General features: G+C 46.1%; 1 long non-coding RNA gene across 1 annotated transcript in view; it reads left to right on the top strand.

Moving 5' to 3' along the window:
* The window catches only part of LOC115555456 (uncharacterized), a 21,667-nt gene extending 17,267 nt beyond the window's left edge, over nt 1-4,400 (top strand). Inside the window, exon 4 of the long non-coding RNA XR_003978874.1 lies at nt 3,375-4,400. This is a non-coding gene — a long non-coding RNA (uncharacterized LOC115555456). The remainder of the gene's footprint in view (nt 1-3,374) is intronic.
* The last annotated feature ends 20,600 nt before the right edge of the window (nt 4,401-25,000 follow it).

The raw sequence follows: 25,000 nt of genomic DNA, 5'->3' as shown, positions 1-25,000 counted from the left end.
TTCACGCACTTTTAAATATATATATATATATATAGGGGGTATATCTGAGGTAGAACTGCTGCTACACGCGGTAGAAATACATGTGTTTGTTTTTAGGGGCTGAATTGTCACTTGTGACATGAAATAGTGGTCAGGCTAGCATGTGTTAGGACTGAACATGGGGGCTGAAGACAACATGACACCGCATTCATGTCTTCAGATCTCCAACAAACTTGTATATTAGAGCAGGACAGAACATTGCCAGTTATGTTTCAGATTTTGAAGATAACTTAGTCAATTAGGAAAAAGTATAAACACATTAATCATCTTTCTACTTTTTTTGGCGTACTTAATAATATAAAAAGGGGTATAATATAGTGATGAGAAATAATGACTTCAGGCCTCTGTCTTCCTGTTTGAGATGACCCTTCCAAAGCTCCATCACCACCATTTAAAATCAGTCCGTCAACAGTTTATCCTCCTCCATTATTCCATGTTACTTTAATAAATTACATCATCTATTTGAACCTTACATTATGTTCTCATAAACACATTCTGGCTCACACATTCTAATTGAAGAGGCAAATAGATATGTGTGTGTGTGTATGTGTGTGTAACTATGTCTTTGGGTGTGTGTGTGTGTGTGTGTGTGTGTGTGTGTACGTGTGGGGCCTTGGGGAGGCGGTGGCAGCAGCATCATTCTGTCCCTGGAGTGTCTCTGCTCCTCAAGGCCGCCGTCTGCAGCCTCCCTATTGGTCAGGAGCTGGGCTGGGGTGAGCAGTGAGCGTCACATGGTCTATTCACCGCTCAGCCTTGAGCCAACGCCACTCTGCCCGCTGATGACAGGCTACACACACACACACACACACACACACACACACACACACACACACACACACACACACACACACACACACACACACACACACACACACACACACACACACACACACACACACACGTTGCTTCTTTGTTCCAGGACTAGCACCCATCCTCATCCAGGTCAGTCAGCTGTGGCTCAGCTTTGAGTCGGTCCTTGGATGCACATCCGCACTGTGAACACACCCGCATGGTGGGCCAGTCAGACCAGAGTACACATCCACCCTGAGAACACAGACCAGAGTACACATCCACACTGAGAAGACAGACCAGAGTACACATCCACACTGAGACCACAGACCAGAGTACACATCCACACTGAGAACACAGACCAGAGTACACATCCACACTGAGGACACAGACCAGAGTACACATCCACACTGAGGACACAGACCAGAGTACACATCCACACCGAGGACACAGACCAGAGTACACATCCACACTGAGGACACAGACCAGAGTACACATCCACACTGAGGACACAGACCAGAGAACACATCCAAACTGAGAACACACCTGCATTCTTAGCAGGGTAGGACCATAAATATACGCTGTTGTATATTTATATATATATATATATATGTGTGTGGGGGGTGAGATTGTGAGTGCTTATAGCATATTCTTTCATGAGTGTGTGTATGTGCTATTCACCAATGTGCTATCAGTGCCCCCTGCAGTAACACTGTAGGGAATAAAGGAGAGAGAGAGAGAGAGAGAGAGAGAGAGAGAGAGAGAGAGAGAGAGAGAGAGAGAGAGAGAGAGAGAGAGAGAGAGAGAGAGAGAGAGAGAGAGAGAGAGAGAGAGAGAGAGAGAGAGAGAGAGAGAGAGAGAGAGGTTACTAACCATCTGTGTGAGTAAGGGGTGAAAAACAGAAGCCTAGTCCTCATTATCTCCTCCACACGGGGGGAGATAATCACAGCTCTTGCGAGAGGCACTTCTTAAGACCAAAGACCAGTCCTGGTTTTCATATCCGAGCACTTCCCAAGTGGAGGGTAAAACATACCCTTCAGACAAAGAGAAATATTAGCCCCAATTTTGTAGGCTTCTTTCCTTTGTAGGTAATGCACACTGTATTCGACAGTTAGTTCAGCCAAATGTAGATGTTATACAGATGTTGTACTCCCAGTGAAGATCCACTACAGCATCAGAGGACAAACATGACTGCTGGCTTTATGTTGGTTATTAACTACTAAACAAACTCCATCTGATTTCCACCATCACTGCTACAACTTCATTTTCCTTGATATTTTCTCTCTCTCTCTCTCTCTCTCTCTCTCTCTCTCTCTCTCTCTCTCTCTCTCTCTCTCTCTCTCTCTCTCTCTCTCTCTCTCTCTCTCTCTCTCTCTCTCTCTCTCTCTCTCTCTCTCTCTCTCTCCCCCTCCCTCCCCCCCCCCCGGTTGTCAATATTTATTCTCATCATGATGACTTAATATATCAACTAAATAAAATGTATGTATCATCATAACTATATTTTTCTATTGTTTAAATCTGAATAAGTAATATTCGTTGAAACAATATGCACACAATTGAGGCGATTCAGATTGAAATTAAAATATTTTAAAAATATTCTTTGATTGTAAATTTTAATTCTTGAAGTTTAATATTTGGTACCCTTTTCACCAGTCCATATTTTATTTACTATTTATACGACACATTTTTCCTATATTCGAAAATAAAACTTGAGACAATATCTTATATTTTACTGAGGCATTTTTTGTTCAGTATTTGTATTTATATTTATCTATATTTATATTTCTAGTCATGATTTTCCCCTCCCTGAGTTTATTGATGGCTCGGTAGCCCCCCCCCCCCCTCTCCGCTCTGAGCAGAGAGCGATAGAGAGTGTGTGTGTGTGTGTGTGAGTGTGTGGGAGAATGATGCTCCAATAGATGGCATCACAACACTAGTCTTTGGTCCATGACTGCAGCGCTGGCTGCTGCCTGCGGAGCTTCACCGCCTTAAAGCAGAGCGGCTCCTCGGAGCAACGCAGCCCTGACTCCCATCCTGGGACGGCCGCTACAACGCCACATCCCATGTCCAGGTAGTGCGAGGATGTGGTCTTGTGCAGTAGCAGTAAAGCCCCATACTACCCGTTTCCTGAGCGCCATTATGCTATGGGAGAGGAATAGGACGCACTGGGTCTTTGTGACAAAGTGACAACGGCGTTTTATCATGGAGTGTCTTCCTAAAGACTGCAGAAATCATTGAGCCAGTTAGCAGGTCACACACCGTGTGAGGAGAGCCACGCTCAGCGTATGACAGTCTGGATTATAACCTGTGTGTGTGTGCAGCCATGTGTGTGTGCAGGTGTTTCTCTGTGTGCCTGTGCCACCACAGCATGTCTGTATAATGTGATTAATCACACTTCATTATGCCGCCCTTATTTCTCCTATAATGCTCTATTTTGTAGGGAATTAACACCGTTTTCATCTGTCACCTCATCCAATAAATGCAACATTGATGTCTTTGCCGGTAAATATTATTAGCGAGTGATGAAAAGCTGTTTTGGTTGGCAGGCCAGTGATGCATGGCTGGGTGTGAAGGGCTGTGTGGGGCTCTGGGGACGAGCCAGGGCTCGGGAACGCTGCCGCCATCTCCTTGCCCAAGAGCTCCATCTCCACAGTTTGTTAAATTCTGTGTTTACGATACCATAAATATTAATCAAAATTATATCTTATTTTTTTTCTTTATTTTGATTTTGGCCCTTTTGTTATTTTATTAGTTTGTTCTTCCCGTATTTTTCTTTTTTCTTTCATTCGTTTCTTCCTGTCCAATTTTTTGTGTTCCTCTCTACCTGAGAGGCGTTCCTGTGTCTGCTTGCATGTGTCTGCGTGTATGTGTCTGTGCGCATGTGTTTGTGCGTGCATGTGTTTGTGAATGTGTCTTTTGTGTCCCCTGCTGTTTTCTCCCCTCCTCTCAAAATCTAAAAAGGTGACAAAGAATCTCAGGCCGGATAATGGAACGTTTCTTTACAGCAAACATATAATGGTTTCCTGAAATGATAGATGATTGTGGCCAAAAACAGGCAAAGCTAAGAGAATCTATTCATTAGAAATGATCCGTGGGGGAGAGAGAGCATGACTCTGGCTTTCAGCACAGCCATGTGTCTTCGCTGGAATTTGTTTGTGCTCAGGAAATAAAAAGGAGACCATAAGTAGATAAACGTGTTGACATCTTCAGCTTTCTGTGTCATTCTTAAACAACAATTTAGATTTTAAGTTCAATTTCTTCCAAGACCAAATGCCTCCTTCATTAATTGAAATAAATGTTATTTTTGCTTTTAGGCATTACTATTTGCCACTCATTTGGTTTTTCATTCTGTTTTGCTTGCTTACACGTTTATCTTTTATATGGTTAAAAATGTAATCTTTATGATGTATATTGAGATAGAAGCTTTTGAATTGACAGTCACACTAATGCAACCTCTATTTACTACTTCACTATATTTAATTCCTTTAATTATGATTCATTAGTATTGAACAAAGTATTTGCCTCAGTTTACCAGCATAATTAAAACAAATTGTCTTCTTCTAATAAAACATGTATGCATTAAAAAAAGAACAATGCAGTTTCACTTATTACTACCTTTTACATCGGTGGAGGTTTCTATTTATGTTACTGATAGACCATATCTCTTATAATTAAATACAATTGACCGCATTTCCACCCTATGGCTTAGGCATCACGAAGAAGGTTTTTTTTCTCTGGTGTTCTTGAATTTATTTTAAATCTTTTACTGTTGTATGCAGGCTGATAATGCTACTATTCATGATATTTAGGTTAATGAGACCTACCCCCACCTCCATCTCCCTCTCTCTCTACACCTCCCCACACACACACACACACACACTCCTCGCTGCCTGATTGCAGGGAAATAGTGAGGAAACGCCGACCCCTATTCAAAGCTTTATTGACAGCCAGCTATCTTTGCAGCCAATTAAAGCGATGCAGGGAAAGGGGCTTGATTTTAAACACTGACGGGTCACGCTGTTGTAGCGGACTGGGAGGGTCCCGCCCACTCTGCACATGCCCCTGTGTTGGCCGCGTCAATGGACGCCTCATATTAGTATAGGAGCGGCTGTGCGTGTGTGTGTGTGTGTGTGCGTGTGTGTGTGCGTGCGTGTGTTTTTTGCTTCGCCAGTTGGGAATAAATAATGGAGGATTTTTTGTCGATAAAGAACATTTTCTTTTATCATTAATAATTTACTTTCAGAAATCAAAACCTCCCATAAGATTTTTTAGTTTGCAGTTCAAAATAAAATTGTATTAATGACTTTAGATGCTTTATTTAGCTCTCTTTATTTACAATGCTTCATATTTATATTTTGTTAACTCTTAAATTAATATATTCTATAATATGTGATGATGTATTTGTTGGTATGGTAACTGCTATGGAGTATCAAAAATATAGAAGACACACACACACATACTGCTGATAGGGACAGAGAAAACCTGCCACTAATTTCCTCTCTCATTCAACCATACAAATATTGAGCTCTCTCCCATCCGTCCACGAGGGTTAGTGGCAAGGCCTCAGGGCCAAGACACTCTCATTCCTCCCTCTAAAAAGTCCAGTTGTCTTTTAATTCTATTAACCTATCACCAATGCCTTCCCTCGTCCTCTTTCTGCATTGTTTTTACGTTCTCTCTCTCTCATCCATCTGTCTGTCCTTCAACCTCTACGTGTCTCTCTCTCTCTCTCTGCATTATATCCTCACCTCCATCTATCCTTTGTATTCTCTCATGGTCCTGGCATTGTTGTCGTGGTGGTGTTGGCAACGATATTCACGGCCACTGACTCAAGTCTAAATATGGTTTAACCTGAACCTGAATTTGCTAAATGTATGTGCTTGGTAACAGATCCAGATATATCTTATTATATACTATATATTATATATATATATATATAATTACTGATATATATAAAAAAATAATTAAAATAAGTTACATAATAATCATAATAAGTTACATAATAATCATAATATTATACATGCAACATATGTGATAAAATGTTATTACTTTACTTTATCTGGGTCATTTAGTTTTGGTTTAGATATTGGAAGACTGTTACCAACAACAGTTCACACCCACCTTCAGCAATATACATACCATATCTAAATGGTCACACACACACACACACACACACACACACACACACACACACACACACACACACACACACACACACACACACACACACACACACACACACACACACACACACACCTGTGTTGAATCTCTCCTCTCACTCAGCATATATTCACAGTTTGGCAGTGGCAGAGGTTAGACAACCACCCCCCACACACACACACACACACACACACACACACACACACACACACACACACACACACACACACACACACACACACACACACACACACACACACACCGTGTCCTCACAGCGCACCGTTCCCGGTCCCTAAGGTGCTCTCTGCTTAACGAGGCTGGATATCTGTTTCCTCAAATCAATCGTCTGTCTTAACTGAACATCCCCGACCATCTGCTGTTGGGGGAGTTAACATCGCGCCCGCGCACACACACACACACACACACACACACACACACACACACACACACACACACACACACACACACAGAGACAGGCGCTCTCCTCTACCGCTCTGTGCCAGCGCTTCAATCCCAATATTTGAGTATTTGATCCAGCAGGCGTTCAGAGGGCCCCTGGAGCCCCCCTCTGAGGGCCACCTAGGACTCACGGCCTGGCTGGGGGCCCCCACACTTGCCCCCCCCCCCCCCTTTTTGTCACTTCTTTATTTGATTAATCTCGAAATCTGTGTGGCACTATGATAGGGCTGAATGGATCAGCCAACAGACCATTATGTGTGTGTGTGTGTGTGTGTGTGTGTGCAAAGTGAAATGCAACCGCACATCTCTTTAGCAGGCTGCTAGCTGTTTATTTGTGTATTATGTTTTATGTGTGTAGTTGTGTATTTAAGGAAGCAACATAAGCTGTTTCCCTTTCCTGCATTATCCTTCCACCTTCTAACTTAGTGACTATAAAGTTACACATAAACACACACACACACACACACACACACACACACACACACATGTAAGTTAAGACACATTTATATATATTTCATTTGATGTTGCTAATGTGGCAGAGAAACTGTAAATATATTACTGTAAGATTCTATTCTCCCAAGTGCATAAATACTGATCTCAATGAGCAATAAACAATGGAGCATTACATTGTGTTGTCCTGTAAAGATAGTACAATCATTTACTTTGCGAATGGAAAGCCTCAGTAATACAGTGCATTCAATGCAGTGAATTGCATTTAAAACTGAATATTAACGTATTCTCTGCATCTCTCGCACAAATACACAATGCACCTCGATTCTGTTAGAGCAGAGACCTTTGCATGTTCCATTATTTTATTTCTTTTTTTACTTTGAATGCATTACGTATTGATGTTCTGTTGAAAGTTACATTAGGGGTAACAATTATTGAGGTTCACCTTTTTTACACACGGACACACACACACACGGACACAAACACACACACACATATACGCACACTGGGACACACACACACACACACACACACACACACACACGCGTGGATGCATACACATAAACACATACACACACACACCCACACATATAAATACAAATATTAGTGTGGGGCTAATAGGGTTAATAGCCATGTAGAAACCATCCCTGTGTCAACGTGCCTCCATGTCACTCCAAATCTATATCACACAGTCCCAAGGGCCCCCTTCTAGTCCCTATGACCCTTTTCCCAGTGCTCTATGTATATTTGCCTGCACAATGTGTGCGTGTGTGTGTGTGCGTGCGTGCGTATGTTTGTGTGTGTGCGTGTGTGTGTGGCAGGGGCCACAGGGGATTTTTGCGGTGAGCAAGGAGCATCTTCCCTGTCTAATTAATTTACTATTATATAGCACCTGCTTCAGACCTGATAGAACGGGGGTCACGCCGACACGCACGCACGCACGCACGCACGCACGCACGCACGCACGCACGCACGCACGCACGCACGCACGCACGCACGCACGCACGCACGCACGCACGCACGCACGCACGCACGCACGCACGCACGCACACACACACACACACACACACACACACACACACACACACACACACACACACACACACACACACACACACACACACACACACACACACACACAAACTGAGGAGGGGGCTAGGTGGGATTCAAAGAAGAGAGGAACAATATTGGGGGGGGGGTGATAGAGGGAGGGAAGAGAGGAGGAAAGGGGGATGAGAGGGAGGGAGGAGGGAGAGAGGAGGAAAGGGGGATGAGAGGGAGGGAGGAGGGAGAGAGGAGGAAAGAGGATGGGTGGGGGAGGGAGGGAGGAGGGAGAGAGGAGGAAAGAGGATGAGAGGGAGGAAGGAGGGAGAGAGGAGGAAAGAGGATGAGAGGGAGGGAGGAGGGAGAGAGGAGGAAAGAGGATGAGAGGGAGGGAGGAGGGAGAGAGGGGGAAAGAGGATGAGAGGGAGGGAGGAGGGAGAGAGGAGGAAAGAGGATGAGAGGGAGGGAGGAGGGAGAGAGGAGGAAAGAGGATGAGAGGGAGGGAGGAGGGAGAGAGGAGGAAAGAGGATGAGAGGGAGGGAGGAGGGAGAGAGGGAGAGAGAGGAGGAAAGAGGGACGAAAGGAGAGCAGCAAGGGAACGGAAGAGGAGAAGATGGAGGAACAAGGGGAGAGGAAGGACCACTAGAAGATAGTGGAGGAGAGGGAGGGAGAGGGGAAGAGGGAGGCAGAGGGAGAGAGGGAGAGAGGGAGAGAGAGGGAGGAGGAGGGAGAGAGGGAGGAGGGAGAGGAGGAGAGGAAGGGAGAGGGAGGGAGGAGGAGGGAGAGAGGGCGGAGGGAGAGGAGGAGAGGGAGGGAGAGAGGGGGGGAGAGAGAGGGAGGGAGAGAGGGAGGAGGGAGAGGAGGAGAGGGAGGGAGAGAGAGAGAGAGAGAGAGAGAGAGAGAGAGAGAGAGAGAGAGAGAGAGAGAGAGAGAGAGAGAGAGGAGGAGAGGGCGGGGGAGGGAGGAGGAGGAGAGGGCGGGAGGGAGGAGGGAGAGGGAGAGAGAGGGCGGGAGGGAGGGAGGAGGGAGAGAGAGGGGGAGAGGGAGGGAGGAGGGAGAGAGAGAGAGGGGGAGGGAGGGAGGAGGGAGAGAGAGGGGGAGTGGGAGGGAGGGAGCAATAAATGGGGTTTGAACTGATTCTATTAAGCCAATCCTTTGATCATTTAAAGGCTTTAAAATGGAAATGTGTTTTCTCTGGATGGTGGGGAGGGGGGGGGGGGGGGCATGGAGACAAGGGGATGGGGGAGGGGAGGGGGAGCTAAGAGGAGCGCGTCAGGAGAACAGAGCGAGAGAGAGGTATAGTGGACATGGCCATTGATTGTTTTTATGCACATACAAGGGAGCATTGAGACCATTCGATACTCCAGCCGGATTTGAAACGCTCCTGCATGACTCTTAGGCCCAATCCCATTTCTACCCCTTACCCCTTCCCCTTACCCCTTCCCCTTCCCCTTCCCCCTTCAAAACAAGGGGGTGGGGTAAGGGGAAGGGGTAAGGGGTAGAAATGGGATTGGGCCTTAGTCCCGATGTCCAGATCGGTGCTCCGATATCCTGTCCAACCCCATGACGGGGCTGGTGCCGCAACACAATCCAAAGCACGCCCGCCAGTAGTGCTTATCCAAAGTGCAGGTGCTTCCTGTGTATGTTACACATGTTTGTTTGTGTGTATGTGTGCTAAAGTGCTAGTAAGTAAGTCTCGGTGAGGTGTAAGTCGCTTCTCATGTGCTCGCTCTCTTTCTGTCCCTCCCTCTCCTTTCACCATGCTCTCTCTCGCTCTCTCGCTCTCTCTCTCTCTCTCGCTCTCGCTCTCGCTCTCGCTCTCTCTCTCGCTCTCTCTCTCTCTCTCCCTCTCTCCCTCTCTCCCTCTCCCTCTCTCTCTCTCTCTCTCTCTCTGACTATGTGTCTTCTCTGAGTTCATTAGTTTCCAGACCGGTGCGTCTCTGCGATTACCATAACCCGTGAGCCATGAAATGCTACAAAACAATTTTTCAGCTTGTTAAAAAACGATGCCTTTCGTGCTCTGGTCCCACCTCACCCCCCCCCCAGCCCCCCCCCTGCCTGCCCACTGCCCTCCCGTTCCCCAACACACCACCACCACCACCACCACCAGCCCCCCACCACCAGCCCCCCACCACTATCACCAGCCCTCTGACTGCAGGACCTGATTTGATTTGATTCAGATTCATTTGAGAATTAATTCTTTTGTATTGAAATGCATCAGAAAACGTTCCCCACACTTTAATTTGATTTCACTCATTGCAGTGATAGGGACTTAGAAAATGCATTTAATATATCAATGTGAATAAAAAAAAAGTTAACCATGAAAGCAAAGTCCAATTCTTGCTTGGCCGGTACGACAATTGTCTGCGTAAGAAAAGATATGAGGGTGGGACTTAAGGTAGGATGCAGAGCAGGTCGATTGATCTTTGGGTCCTCCGATTGTATTTGCTGGATCACAAAGTTATGTTTAGTAACTGTGTTTAAGGATAGATGGATTGTCAAGAAGTTTCCCAACGCTAAACACTATTGCCATAAATTGATCATTCAAACATCCCTAGAACAGACCGTTTCAAGATAATAGACTCACAGATCAATGCAGCATGGAGGGGGGGGCTGGAGAGACCGCTGGAGGAAAGGAGGGAAGGAAGGAGACAAGGAAGGAAGGATGAAAGGAAGGAAGGAAGGAAGGATGGAAGGGAGGGAGGAAGGATGGAAGGGAGGGAGGAAGGATGGATGGAAGGAAGGGAGGAAGGAAGGATGGAGGAAAGGAGGGAAGGAAGGAGACGAGGAAGGATGGATGGAAGGAAGGATGAAAGGAAGGAAGGTTGGAGGGTAGGATGAAGGATGGAAGGACCGAGTCCCCTGAAGGTGCGAGGCCGGGCTGTGATGTCCTGTTTGGGTCAGCTGTTGTTTGATGTCCAAACAGCTGCTTGGATAGAGTTCCTATCAACCAATCAGATTGAGGGAGGAAGAAACCCTTCCTGTCCCAATGTTTGAACACCACTGGACTGTAACAGCCGACTCTCTTCCAGGGATCCAGATATGAACTCACCAACCGGCCATGCCTAATAATTAAAAATCCAGTTTGCCTTGTTGACAGTGGTGGAAGGAGTATTGACTAATTAGTGCGGCAGACTGGCCCTATTCTCCTGCAATGTGCCAGGTGCTCTCTCTTTATCACACACACACACAAGCACGCAAATATACACATACACGCACTCATACATGTGTATTTACACCCTCTAAACACTAAAATCGAGTTCACACACGGTAAATCCTCAGAATATGCCTAATATAAACATTTTCAATTTTATTATGTAGGCTGGGTTTGTCTAATTTGGGGATCTGTTTAATCAATGTGTGTTTGTATCTCACCTCTGAGCTTTGGGTCCGAGATTGGCTTTCTTCGTCGTTCTTCGTTCTCACCTTTTTCAGGAGGTTTCAAAGTATCTGCTGCAGCTAGGATTTGAATGTCTTGAATGTCCTAAGCTTGTTTTAATGTGTTTTGTTTGACAACAGCGGAGGAATAGCAAAAATTCCTTTCACAATTCCAGAGATAAAAGACTAGACAGACAATTACAGACATTTCTGCTAACATTTTTAGTTGTGTCATTTAGAATGGATGCATGTATGAACATAGATTTCTGCCGAGAGTAAGAGCATGCTCTCTCTCACACGCACACGCACACACACACACACACACACACACACACACACACACACACACACACACACACACACACACACACACACACACACACACACACACACACACACACACATCCCCCCCCGGTGTACCTTTGTTTGTTGTGTTTCACAAATGAGATGGCTGAGACTGGGAGAATTACTGCAAGATGTGCTAAGTACAATATCAAGACCTCAAGAAGACAGCTATCTGCCTCAATATGTTCAGTTTACACAGTCTACGTGTGTGTGTGTGTGTGTGTGTGTGTGTGTGTGTGTGTGTGTGTGTGTGTGTGTGTGTGTGCAGGTGATTACAGTCTGAAGGCTCAACCATTTACCTTGGCCTGAACAATAGAGCGCTCTGAATAGGAGCCTTGCACGTGCTTTACTATAATGGCCTTCCTCGACCATGGGCTCTGCATGCGTGTGTGTGTGTGTTGCTGCGTTTTCATGCTCTTGCTGCAAAGAGACGATGTGTGCAGCACGGCTGTATAATTACAGTCTGAGACTTCATACAGATGGTTACATTCAGCAAAGAGGGTTATGGCTGGGGGACTGGGAAGGTGTGAGAGAGAGAGAGATGGAGCCAAGCAAGGGATGTATTAACATAAAGTAGAGGTGCTAGAGCATATGAGCTGGAGATCCAGACAGCCTGTTCTCCAACGTAAACCACAGAATAGGTTGTTTGTCAATATGGGCGAAACCACCCACATGAGCGGTCGCTGGCACAGCGCCCCCTGCAGGCTGGTCGAGGAAACAGCAACACGTCGTGTATGTCAAGATTCTTCCTGCCAAAACAAAATGGATGAAATTTGTTTGAATGAAATTAGAGATGTCCGATATTATCGGCCCACCGATATTATCGGCCCGATATTAGCATAAAAATGTAATATCTGTCAATATCGGTATCGGATTTTTTTTGCCTTAAAACCGATTTTTTTTATTTTTTTTTATTTTATTTTATTTATTCATAGCTCAAATAAATGTTTTCAAAATTGTGCAGTACAGTGCACATTGTAATTGACTCAAATTTGTGCATTTATTCAATTAAGGTTATTGAGTTTTAGTTAAAGAAACACTGCTATGTTGCACATAGTTGTTCAGGTACAATGTTTTATCCTTTGTGAAGTCAAGTTTGCCCTATTTGTTGTGGGCATTGTCAAGATTATCTCAGGGAGAGTGTAATCCAAACTGTTGTCTGAGACCATTAAAAAAATAAAAATAAACATGGCACTTTTCCCTTAAATTAAGTTGAAGTATTTTTCTTATTTTGCACAGACAATGTTAACATTTGGAAAGCCTTGTTGCATTCAAGAATGCATCCAGTGGGCATCACAATAACATTAAGCATGTTGTGTTAATTCCACAACAGGAGATATGTAATGTTACCTAAATTAGGTTTGAGGAAAAATAACCCAAATATCGACATCGGTATCGGCTGATATCGGAATCGAAAATTTAGAGTTGGACAATATCGCATATCGGATATCGACAAAAAAGCCAATATCGGACATCCCTAAATGAAATACATAAACATGTTCGATGAACACAATATTCTGAAAACCCCCAAACATATTGATTCTATTTCCTGTAATAGGAGGGGACGTTGTGTACACAACGTTAGCACCGTTCACGTTCAGGGAACGTTTAGCTCCGTTTAGGAGTTGCGTGTAAAGTCATTTACACAAACCTAGATGAAGATGTACCACCTAAGTAAATAGTGCAAATAATTTGACTCAATTTTATTTGTATAGCCCTTAATCACCATTACAGTCTCAAAGGGCTTAACAGGCCAAATATTTGTGACGGCCCGCTTTACCCATGCCCCCACCAATTTAGCCTGCTTTTACGCCAAACAATAGCTCTGCTCCAAACCACAGCTCACTGGTTGCCATAACAACGTTCAGTGTGGCAGCTGAGCTGCCATAAATTGTGTTGTTTTTGTCGTAAACTAGGTTCCGCTGGCTAGGAAATTGACGGATACGCCAAGGTGCCTTTTGAAGGCCAGCCGCAGTTAACGCTGTTTAGTTGTAATTAATAAGTTACTTTCTTAATCAACGTGACTCGTAATCTTTTTAATCACTGTCTGGGGCTAGTTATGTCACTCCGAGAAATGCGCACAGACAGATTTGGATCATCAATGAACCTGATGATTCAAGTATTGCAGAAGCAAAGAATCGTAATCCCACTGGATCCATTTCCCCCCATTCCCAGTATACTGTCTCATATTCCGGCACATTCTAAACGATTAATCATTTTGTATGGGGTATTTTGAAAACCTTGAAATCTTGAAATTACAGACGGATGAAAAAATACGATTTTTTTTTACCGGTCCTAGGTCACCAATAAAGGTCACCTAGGTGACCTTTATTGGGCTCCTCCAGACAAAGAACGTACGCTGGTGGTGTATTGGGTTGAAAGCGCCTTATTGTCGACGTTTGTAGACAATGCTGTCAGCTGGTGCACCATGCTGCCATGCAGGTGATCCCTCTGAGTGTGTGCGGTGATGGCTGATTCGATCTGTGCACGTTGATTGCTCAAGGTGTGCAGCCTTACCCAGACCCAGAGTCCATTCAGCCGGACTCAGAACAGTTGAGGCTGCCTCAACGAGCCATCATCCACACACAGTCTACAGTCAGTAAACCATTGGTGAGGCCAGCATGACTGCATTCAGACTACAATGTGAGTGCATAGAATATCCATAACAGTAGTAATAGTAGCAACATCTTAATTTGGGACCGTCAACAATTATTGTCTTGTTTCTGCCATGCTGTGTATAGTATCATACAGGCCAAAGGCTTTCCCAATGTCTTTTTTTACAAGACAATTATTTTAGGTGGCATGCTGTTTGAACAGGGACAACCTAAGCAGACTGTTTGTCCATAGCAGGTTTTTCGTTTTTTAACTAGTTGTGCTATTACTAGTTATTTCTCTTGCTTATCTAGTGTCTTCTGATGGCAGATCTTTTTCCTACATCCATTCCAGCCTTCCTATAATTCAAACATATGCCACCAGGACTAAAGTCAGTTGTCATGTGGTTGTAGATTCTCTCTCTCTCTCTCTCTCTCTCTCTCTCTCTCTCTCTCTCTCTCTCTCTCTCTCTCTCTCTCTCTCTCTCTCTCTCTTCCCCCCCCCCCCCCACTCTCTTAATCTGTCATTGTCTCGAGGCGATTACACAGGGATCCAGAGTGAGATTGAGGGGTGGTGGGCCGGCCCTTAATCCACACATTTAGGATAGCGGTTAATGTACAGCGAGGATAACGCTCGTGTCCACAGGCAGCGTCTTTATGTCCGATGGTGATTTTTCCCCGTCTTCTTTAAACGAGCTTCACAGCGGCTTGGCAGTGTTTACACTCTCTAATAACAAGTGGTGTCTTTCGGGGACCCTGTGCGTCCTTTCCCCATTCAGCCGTCACTCTGGCTTTAGCCTAATCCCCCCCCTCCCCCCCCTCCGCTGTGCCCACCTCCCCCCCCCCATGCACCCTACGGTACCGCCACTCCCAAACAAAACTCAAGATTTCAATTTTTTCACTGTAATTGCCTGTTTCTTTCCCGGTAATCCCGCCACACAACCCGCCTCGCATCACGCCAAGATTGGAGATTTGGAGAGTTCTGGTAGGAGTGCGTCGGGGGGCCGTGTCGCCCCCTCGCCATCTTAGCGGCGATGGCGTCGGCGGGCGGCGAGGCGGCGAGCGGCCGGCACGCGACACATGTCCGGGCTGAGGGAGGAGGAGGAGCGGGGGACAATGGGAGCGAGCGTTAGAGGGCGAGGACGGGGCTGCGTGGTTCTGATAAAAAAAAAAAGTAAGAAACGATCACGTCTCTGCTTGGATGGCCGGCCGGCGCTCCCCGAGCCGTGAGCCGTAATCTGCCTCCGCACGCCGACGGCACCCTGAGGACGGGGCCAGAGCCAAGGCGGGGGGATGTGTTCAACTGTTCTGCTACTGCTACTGCTCCGTACTACTCCTCCCCTCCGTAAAATTCCTTTCCGGTATGTCCGTAATATACGTTCAAAAAATGTAACTTTCGCCGTCGTTTTACGGACATACCGTGTGAAAGTTTTCACAAAAAGTGTAAGTACCTGGCAGGCTAAACTCCTCGCCGATCTCTTTCCAAGCCTGGTTGGTTTTGTTTTTATCTCTGTATATGTCGATCCTCATGTTCCAAAGTACCGGTCTCCTAAAAGCGGCCATTATCATACGCTCCCCCGTCTTTTGTCCGTAAATGAATTCATGTCCGTACGTAAAACACTAGCGACTCCTTCCGTAAATTTACGGAAGCACGGATACGAAAAACATACGTATGTGGAAACGAGGCGTAAGGTCTATTCCTCAACCGATTGGATCAGCCGTAACAAATCTGATTCCAGATATTTCCTGTCGGTGCATATATATTTGTTAATCTTTCGTTGAAGTACGACTTGCCAGATCCGATACAACTATTGGCTAAAAGCTAACGGCTCCATCAATGCTAACCTCTACAACTTCAGCCATTGTATAATGGCTCAGTGGGGGTCACTGATTGGCTGACGGGTCCGGAGCTCAGCCTCCCATGTCGCAGCGGTTCCAAACGGATGTCTCAAGGAACCGACTGTTCCTGCTGTATTGCGTCTGCTGGTCATCTGCTCTCCGAGCCCAGCTCTGCTGTAGTCACTGCAACTACTGGTGTTAACACCACTCCTTCCACCCGTAGTTCATGGTACTAGCACTTCGTCAACGTGAATGTGCACCAGAGAGACACGCCGTCGTGGTGTGACCCTCACATACTTGTTTTGTAGAAGTAACCGTCTTTTATTTACAAATAATGCATATTGCAATGTCAATCTTTTGCTATTCTATAGCCAAACCATTCCTCAAATGTATTATCCTTCACTAAGATAAAAACTGAAACTTCCTACAACAGGATACCACTCCTAAGTTGAACTAAATGATTATGCAAGAACCATAGTATTACTGCAAGGTACTAACTATTGCAAGATCACCTAATATGATGATAGATGGTGGACACAACATGATCCTCGATAATATGCCCCTTCTATCCCCCATCCCGAGGCCCATTGCGCATGTTTTTCTCCCATCATCAGCAGAAAGCATGGCTCTATTGAATGTGATGATAGGACACCTGGTCTCCGAGAGACAATGGAGAATGAGTAGCAAAATGCTGTGGCGTCCCTCTCACTATAGGCAGGGTGCAGCAAGCGTCGAGAGGCTGACAATGCACACACCTATCCTGTTCTAGTCCCATCCCTTCCACTACACATCGCCCACCCCGTAGATATTGCTTGTGGCAAAATAACCACAATCATTTGATCCTGCTGTAAATTGAAACCATGGATGATTTGATAAAAACATCCCTATTACCTCCTGCACCGTGGTAGGGCCAAGCCTGAAGCCCCCCTCCCTGTCAGAGGACGCATTGAGCCACAGTTGACTGGGTGTGAACTCACACCCTGCCGCCCCCCCCTCCTCCTCCTCCTCCTCCTGCCTCATCCCACCCCCCTCCTCCCCCACCTCCTCCCTCCTCCAACCTCCCCCTCCCCCTCCTCCTCCTTCCCCTTGCCCTCTCTAACTAACTGTGCTATCATCTTCAAGAGGACAGAAAAAGCCTTTGATTTTCTTTCTAATTTGGTGTGTAGAGGGGTAGTAAATGTTGGGCTGTTACCCAAGTGCCCTCCCCTCTCTCTCTCTGTCTCTCTCTCTCTGTCTCTCTCTGTCACTGTCTCTGTCTCTGTCTCTCTGTCTCTGTCTCTCTCTCCCTCCCTCTCCCCCTCTCCCTCTCCCCCTCTCTCTCTCTGTCTCTCTCTCCCTCCCTCTCCCCCTCTCCCTCTCTGTCTCTCTCTCTCTGTCTCTCTCTGTCACTGTCGCTGTCTCTCTCTGTCTCTCTCTCCCTCCCTCTCCCTCTCCCCCTCTCCCTCTCTGTCTCTCTCTCCCTCCCTCTCTCCCTCCCTCTCCCCCTCTCTCTCTCTGTCTCCCTCCCTCTCCCCCTCTCCCTCTCTGTCTCTCTCTCCCTCCCTCTCCCCCTCTCCCTCTCTGTCTCCCTTCGCACCTGTCCACGGTTCACAGATGTGTGGCCATCGCCTCGTGCACATCAGCGCTGAGGCTTCCATCTCCGTCATCTCTGGCGCCCGGACGCGCTTAAAACAATCAGGCGGCATTTAGGCTGAGCACAGGCCAGCTGCACTGGCATTACCACCATTCACACACACACACACACACACACACCGGCAAGCACACACACACACACGCACACGCAGGCACACACACACGCACCGGCAAGCACACACAGACACACGCACGCGCAGGCAGACACACACACACACACAAACACACACACACACACACACACACACAGGCACACATGCACGCAGGTACGCACATAGGTATGCACGCACACCCACACGCAGACACACACACACACACAGTGACACACGCAGGCAAACACACACACACAGGCACGCACACAAGCGCACAAAAGCGCACATATGAACCTCCTTGCCCAAGCACACAGTACACTGTGATATAAGCCGATATCTCTCTCTAAGTGAGATGTGAGAGTGAGTGGTTTTCTGAGCGTCATTAAAAAGATTGTCTTCATCTACTTCCTGGTTTGTTCTTTATAAAGCCCTCATTTGTCTCTGTTCTCACTGTCCTGATCCGTCTCCCTGCCTTTGATTGCACCTCAATAGTGTGTGTGTGTGTGTTTGTGTTGTAATAGTTTTTCTTTTATTTTACTTTGTTTGCTTGTGTGAGATGGAGAAGGGACGAGAGGTGTTCTGTGTGTTCTGACCTGCCCCCCCTGTCTCCTTTTGACTCTTGGACCCTAGTTTTGGGTCGGGGGGGGGGCGTTGTGGATGACACAATGACACCACTCCTGCTCGTGATGTCCTTGACGTCCACCAGGTCTGGGCGGGGTCATGGATGTGGTGACCCCGCCCAGCCCTGTGAGCCCCCCCTCCCGCTGATGCATGATGGGACGACGGGTGCTACACGGCGCGTGTATTGATGTCGGCGGGGGCTGTCGATGTGCAGCCGGGCGACGCGGGCAGACGGGGAGACACCGAGGACTTCATCAATTACCTGAGAGTCCTCGACCGGCGTTTCAGATGACCCCGGCCCCCCCCCCGGGTTAATAGGCTATCACAACCCCCACCTCCACGGACCCCCAACGCACGCACCAACACGCAAACACATCCCGCCACGGGGGGAATGGGGCCGGCCCAGTGGCCGCGCTCCCTCTCCCTCTCTCCTCCTCTCCTCTCTCCTTTGTCCTCCTCCTGCCCCTGCAGCCCCCGCCTCTAAACCCTGCGCCATCATCAGCCCCCTTTCTCAATGTGTGTGTGTGTGTGTGTGTGTGCGTGTGCATGTGCGTGTGTGTGCGTGAGTGTGTGTGTGTGTGCGGGCCTTTGTGTTCCACTCAGGGCCTCCCTTATGGAAGTGGGCGTGTGTGTGCCCCCAGCCCTGACTGTGTGTGTGTTTGCGTCGGGCCTGGGAGTCTATCGCCGTTATCTTTTAACTTTACCAGCGGTGTTAAATTGAAGGCAGTGATGTGGAAGAGGCTTCTCTCTGCTCTCTCCTTTTATTCCGACATGATATCACCCTGCTGCTCACCGTGTCGCTCCCCTTCACTCCTGCTTATTCCCTCTTATCTCCCCCTCTCTCCCGCCCCCCTCCTAATCGTATTCCCCCCTTTCTCTATCTTCTTTCAATTGCATCTCTTCCATTAGTTCATATTTTTCTATCCCTTCGTACTCTCTCAAACTTCTGTCAAAGTATCGAACGCGGTTTGTGTGTGTATGTGTGTGTGGGTGTGTGTGAGGTGGGTTCTTTATATATATAATATAGTTATATAAATAATATTGTAAACATACATAATGTATCTATATATCTACAATAAAGTTCTATATATCATATTGTAAACACACATAATGTGTATGTGTGTGTGTATATATATATATATATATATATATATATATATATATATATATATATATATATATATATATATATATATATAGAATACCATTCTATTTATCCTATAGCAGGGATACATAATGTAATAGTTCTATACATTCGTTTTTATCTTATCTATAATATTGAAGCTGGGGATTGGCGTGCGTTATAGTGAACCTGAGCTGTGTCCCGGCTGTGATTTCCCTCAGTCCTCTTACCTCTGGATGATCACCGCCGTGCTGCTGTTCATCCCCGCCTGAGCTAACAGTACTAAGGGACAACAGATTATTACTTGTTTGCTCATTAAATCCTTTATTTCGCTCCGTTCAAACCAAGAGTTTAACAACTGGGACTGGACGGCTGACAGCAACACACACATTGTCGTGCACACTAGCATGCTACTACTGCGTAGGTCTACACCTTACCGCCGGCCTGCCACTTTAGATCATCTACTTTTACCGGGAAGCTTCCCTTTATCGTGCGACCTGATGAGAACACACTAAGCGCAGTGTTGCAACAGTTATACCCTTCATCTTCATCACCTCAAGGAAGAAATAACTACGTTCGACTTACTGTTGTGTAAAGTTATATAGGTAATATTGTATACGTGCATAATTATATAGTTATTAAGAATATTGTTTGCAAATTGGATACATAATGTAACTATACATAACATATAGTTCTATTTATCATTTTATACATGTGTCTATCTATATAATATAGTAATACACATAATATTATTCACAGAATTAAATCTGTATACATATCCAATTGAATGATTCAATTGTTTAAAATAGTTAGATATTTATATATAACATTGTATATGCATACATAATGTTTGTATGTATATTCTTTAAGCAATTGACTTCATAGGCCTTGGCCGAATAATTCCTCACCCGCATAATGTAATGGGATAATATCTATCTGTATATCGCACATTAGGTATTGCACTCCTTTTTGTGATGCGTTGTGTATAGTTTTTGGTCTGGACTGTGATAGCTCACACAGACATTTAATTTAAATAAACATTCATTCATAAAGAAACAAGTCAGCTGTGTATAAACACAGAAGATCACACACACACACACTTGTCCTCCACAATACCACAGTTGGGGCGTGTGTTTCACTAAAACCTTACGGTACAGCCTTAACAGCAGAAGTGTGTGTGTGTGTGTGTGTGTGTGTGTGTGTGTGTGTGTGTGTGTGTGTGTGTGTGTGTGTGTGTGTGTGTGTGTGTGTGTGTGTGTTGTGTATGTTTGTGTGTGTGTGTGTGCGTGTCTGCCACGGTGATGAACTTGCTGTGATAGTGCATGTACCATGACTCCATTGAGAACTATCTCTCGCTCAGATGTCACCCCTCACTTCATTTTCTTAATGAGTAAAACACAAACACCGCCCTCTCTCGTCCTCCTCCTCCTCCTCCTCTCCGTCGCACTCCCTCTCTGTCTCTCTTCCATGTCTCTCCACCCTCTCATCCCATCCCATCACAATGGCCTCTGTTTCCTTTGATTATTAGTCTTAGCTTCACGGCATATTAAATACGGCATTTCCCTCATCAAATGTGTATTTCATTTTTAAGTATCATAAAAAGTAGTCAAATCTTAGTTATCATAGTTAGTAACAGTATTCGGTTTAAGGTTTTGGAAGTAATATCCCTATATTTGTAATTTGCTGAATACTTGCCGCAAATAGGTTTAAACATTTTCACCCGGAATACGTTTAGGTTTGCGACCTAAAGTGCTTCATTTTGGTAACTCCACTACTCACCAACACAACAGAATCTCCCACACACATTTATCTGACCTTGAATTATTTGTGTGTGTGTGTGTGTGTGTGTGTGTGTGTGTGTGTGTGTGTGTGTGTGTGTGTGTGTGTGTGTGTGTGTGTGTGTGTGTGTGTGTGTGTGTGTGTGTGTGTGTGAGAGAGTGTGTGTGTGTTTGTGTGTGTGTCGGGCTGTGTGTCATTGTGTGTTTGAGCCTTGCTGTCACTTGGGCGTCACACACACACACACACACACACACACACACACACACACACACACACCCCCCCCCCCCCCCCCCTCCCAATGCGTGTGAAGCCTATTGAAGTGTCTGTGTGAAATAGACTTTGTTCAGGTGGTCACTTTGTTTTCATGCTGATATTATTCGTTTGAGGAGGAAGATCTTCCATTCCTTTCTTCCCGCTCCTCTTCCTCCTCCGGCTCTGCCTGCCTTGAGCTCCTGGTCGTGGGATTAGCCGCCAGAGAAAATTCAGGGTAAAATTAGCCCCCGCCTGCTCAGGCCATCCGCAACCATTGATTTTCTGCTGTAGCTGGAGAGACTGAGAGAGAGAGAGAGGGGGAAAGGAGATGGAGTTACTGTGGTGCTTAATGTCCTTAATACCAGTCCACTGAGGGTTTGTTTCTCGCTCGTTCGTGCTCTCTCTCTCTCTCTCTCTCTCTCTCTCTCTCTCTCTCTCTCTCTCTCTCTCTCTCTCTCTCTCTCTCTCTCTCTCTCTCTCTCTCACACAGACTATCTGTCTGTCTCTTTCTGTCTGTCTGTCTGTATCTCACTCTCTTTCTCACTTATCTCTCCTTCTTTCTCTCTTTCTCACTTATCTATTCTTCTTTCTCTATATCTCTCTGGCTCTCTGACTATCTGTCTGTTTATCTGTCTGTGTCTCTTTCTATTTGTCCATCTATATGTCTGTCTGTGTGTGTGTGTGTGCTCCCCTGTCATCCCCCCTCTCTCTCTCTCTCTCTCTCACTCTCACACTCTCTCTCTCTCTCTAAGGTCTGACAATAATGTGGCCATCAGAGATTATATGACTGACTCTCCTTACAAATCCCAATATTACCTTAACGCTGTGTGATGTTGGGAAGCCCAAATCACACTTTATTCACTGAGAATATGGCGAAGGAGAGTAGTTAGGAAAACTGGTAATTATGTTGCAATTAAATGCTTTTGTTAGCAGGGTTAGAGGACATTACATAGTTCACAGGGTGCCTTCACACTCAGCACACTTTCGCAATATCACGGCCTGAAATAAACGTTTTAATGTACATTTTGCGCCCGCTACTTACAAAGGAATGGAGCAATTTAAAAAAGGGAATAAAAAGGTATAGGAATGTATTACAAGATGTGAAGCGCAGTTTGCTCGGTGCTATGTGGATCACAAGACCACAAGTCTGGACGCACAAGGCCGTCTGAAACAGCCACAGTGCGCTGGTGAAAGGTGTTCAGTTTAGGAAACTTACATTAAATACGACAACTCATTAAAGGCCAGAAATGGTCCATCCCTTAGTCTATCTATCGTGTCAACAAGCAGCATTGGCCTAAACATGAATATATTTTTTTGTTTTCTCTGTTTCATGGTTTCAATTGGGGTGCATGCTCACATGGAAAGATGTAATATTTTTTGTTCGTTTGGAAATCCCGTAGTTATGAGTCCTTTGTGTAATATAGCTCTAATGATGCACAAGTGTGTGGCCGATCTTTGACGTATAACATCGGATTCAGCTGATCACAACAGACTATCAAATGCTTCTTGCACATGATGGAATTTTACTTAATCTTCTAATCAATTATGTCATTAACTGGATAAGATAAAATGTAATTTCGACCGGACACAACTAGAATAGATTAGATGAGGCTTTGATGAGAACTATTCGACTATACTTCCTTATATCTGTGTAGCAGCAGACGTTCAAACCACCTCCTCCTCACAAGTAGAATGTGCAGCCTTGCCTTCTCTTTCACACCCGGCCCACCTCTCTCTCGCTCTCCTTCTCCCGCCTCTCTTTAATAAGCCGGCCTTTCTGCTGTTCCTCACCTCGGCCCTCTCACCCCAGCCTGTGTCATCTTGTCCGTGGCCCACCTCTACGCCCGGGTACGTCTCGTAGATGCTGTAATTTCCTTGGCCCGGCTTGATGTTTATTGTGAGGCTGAAATTGAAAATGGGCTGTAATGGAGCGAGGCTGCCAGCCTCCAGACCCATTCTCCATCTCAATGACTCGCTCCTTTTCAATGGCATCGACGTGGCGCTCTTTGTGGAGCTCGTACCTAATCAACCTGGGGCCTGACCCGCGCTCCGGGCGCTGTCGGATTAATGATAAAATCGTTGGTTCAAACAATTATTCGACCTGAAATGGCTGCCCATTTTATTCAGAAAATTAAAGAATGTGAAATTAATTTTCTCCCCCCCCCCACGCCCCACGCCTCCCCCAGACACACACGCCGCTGTACAGACCCCCGTTCTGCTGATCTCTGCCCTCTGAAACTCTTGATTTCAGATGAAAGACTCGTACCTCTGCGAGCTCCTTCTCTTTGTTTCCTCCCTGGGGGGTTCTCGTGTAGCCGGCTGGAGATCCACCGTCGAGCAGCCTGGGCCTCTCTGTCCGCCTGCTCCTCCAGGGCGGACTGACTCTTCCTTTAATACCTTGGACTTACACACTTGCTGACTGTTTCTTTATGAATCAAGTAAAGAAGTGTCAGCCATGGTTATGAGTCATATGTGTCTCTGTTGACGTCAAACTTCAGTATGATGTACGGTCTCCCAGACTATTCGTCTCCCTCACTTCCACTTGGGGGAGATTCTAACAACTCAACCGAATCATCAGGAAGCCCGGGAATCAGTCAGATGTCGTTCACCCAAAAAAGAGAGTTGTTGCATCGTACACATGAACCTGTGTTGTACACACACTTGATCCAGCGTTGCATGTTAGTTTTCACGAGGCTGGTTGCTTTGAAAAATGTATGCTTATCTATAAGAGCCCCGTAGCTTAGCAGTGGAACCCACTCAGACTAGCTGATGCGTGGATATTTGTGTGAAGAGTGGAGGTTAGATATATGCAATTGGCAAATGCCACGACAGTTTTGCATAACACAAAAATTGCATACAAATGCTTTCTTTCCTCTTTCTCTTATGTTGACAGACTTCCCAAAGGATTTACCCCCCCTCCTACCTTATTTTTCGTTCTTTTGAGCCATCGCATGTGGCAGTATATCTTCAGGTATATAAGCATTTCAAAAGATATGCATATTTGGATTACAGATCAGGTGCCCGGGGAGCGGTCTAACTCTGATTGTGTCACTGTTTGATTACTCGCAACACCATATCACCGCCATCAGCCATGCTCCCTGCCTTAAGTCAGAGACAATGGCCCGTCTTAAAGGGGGTCTCTCATTGGAGGGCTGCGAAGCGGCTTCCAACCGGACCCCCTCACACCACCCGGTTCGCCATAGTGGCGTCGGCGGGTAATTACCTGGTAGGATTGATTCCCCTTCGCGAGACCATTTCGTCACCTCTCGAAAGAATTGCTAAGAGGCTTATAGTAAGCCGGCGCGCGCGCCCGGCTCACCTGGCGGCTCCTGGCTGGCGTCCCCGCGGGCCCCTGGGCCCCTGGGCGGATGTTGACTTGTTGGTGGGGGACGCAGCTCGCTGCGTGG

The sequence above is a fragment of the Gadus morhua genome, chromosome 12 (assembly GCF_902167405.1).
Source record: "Gadus morhua chromosome 12, gadMor3.0, whole genome shotgun sequence".
NCBI lineage: Eukaryota > Metazoa > Chordata > Actinopteri > Gadiformes > Gadidae > Gadus > Gadus morhua.
The sequence above is the reverse complement of the archived record's forward strand: the minus strand, read 5'-3'. Positions and strand labels throughout refer to the sequence as shown.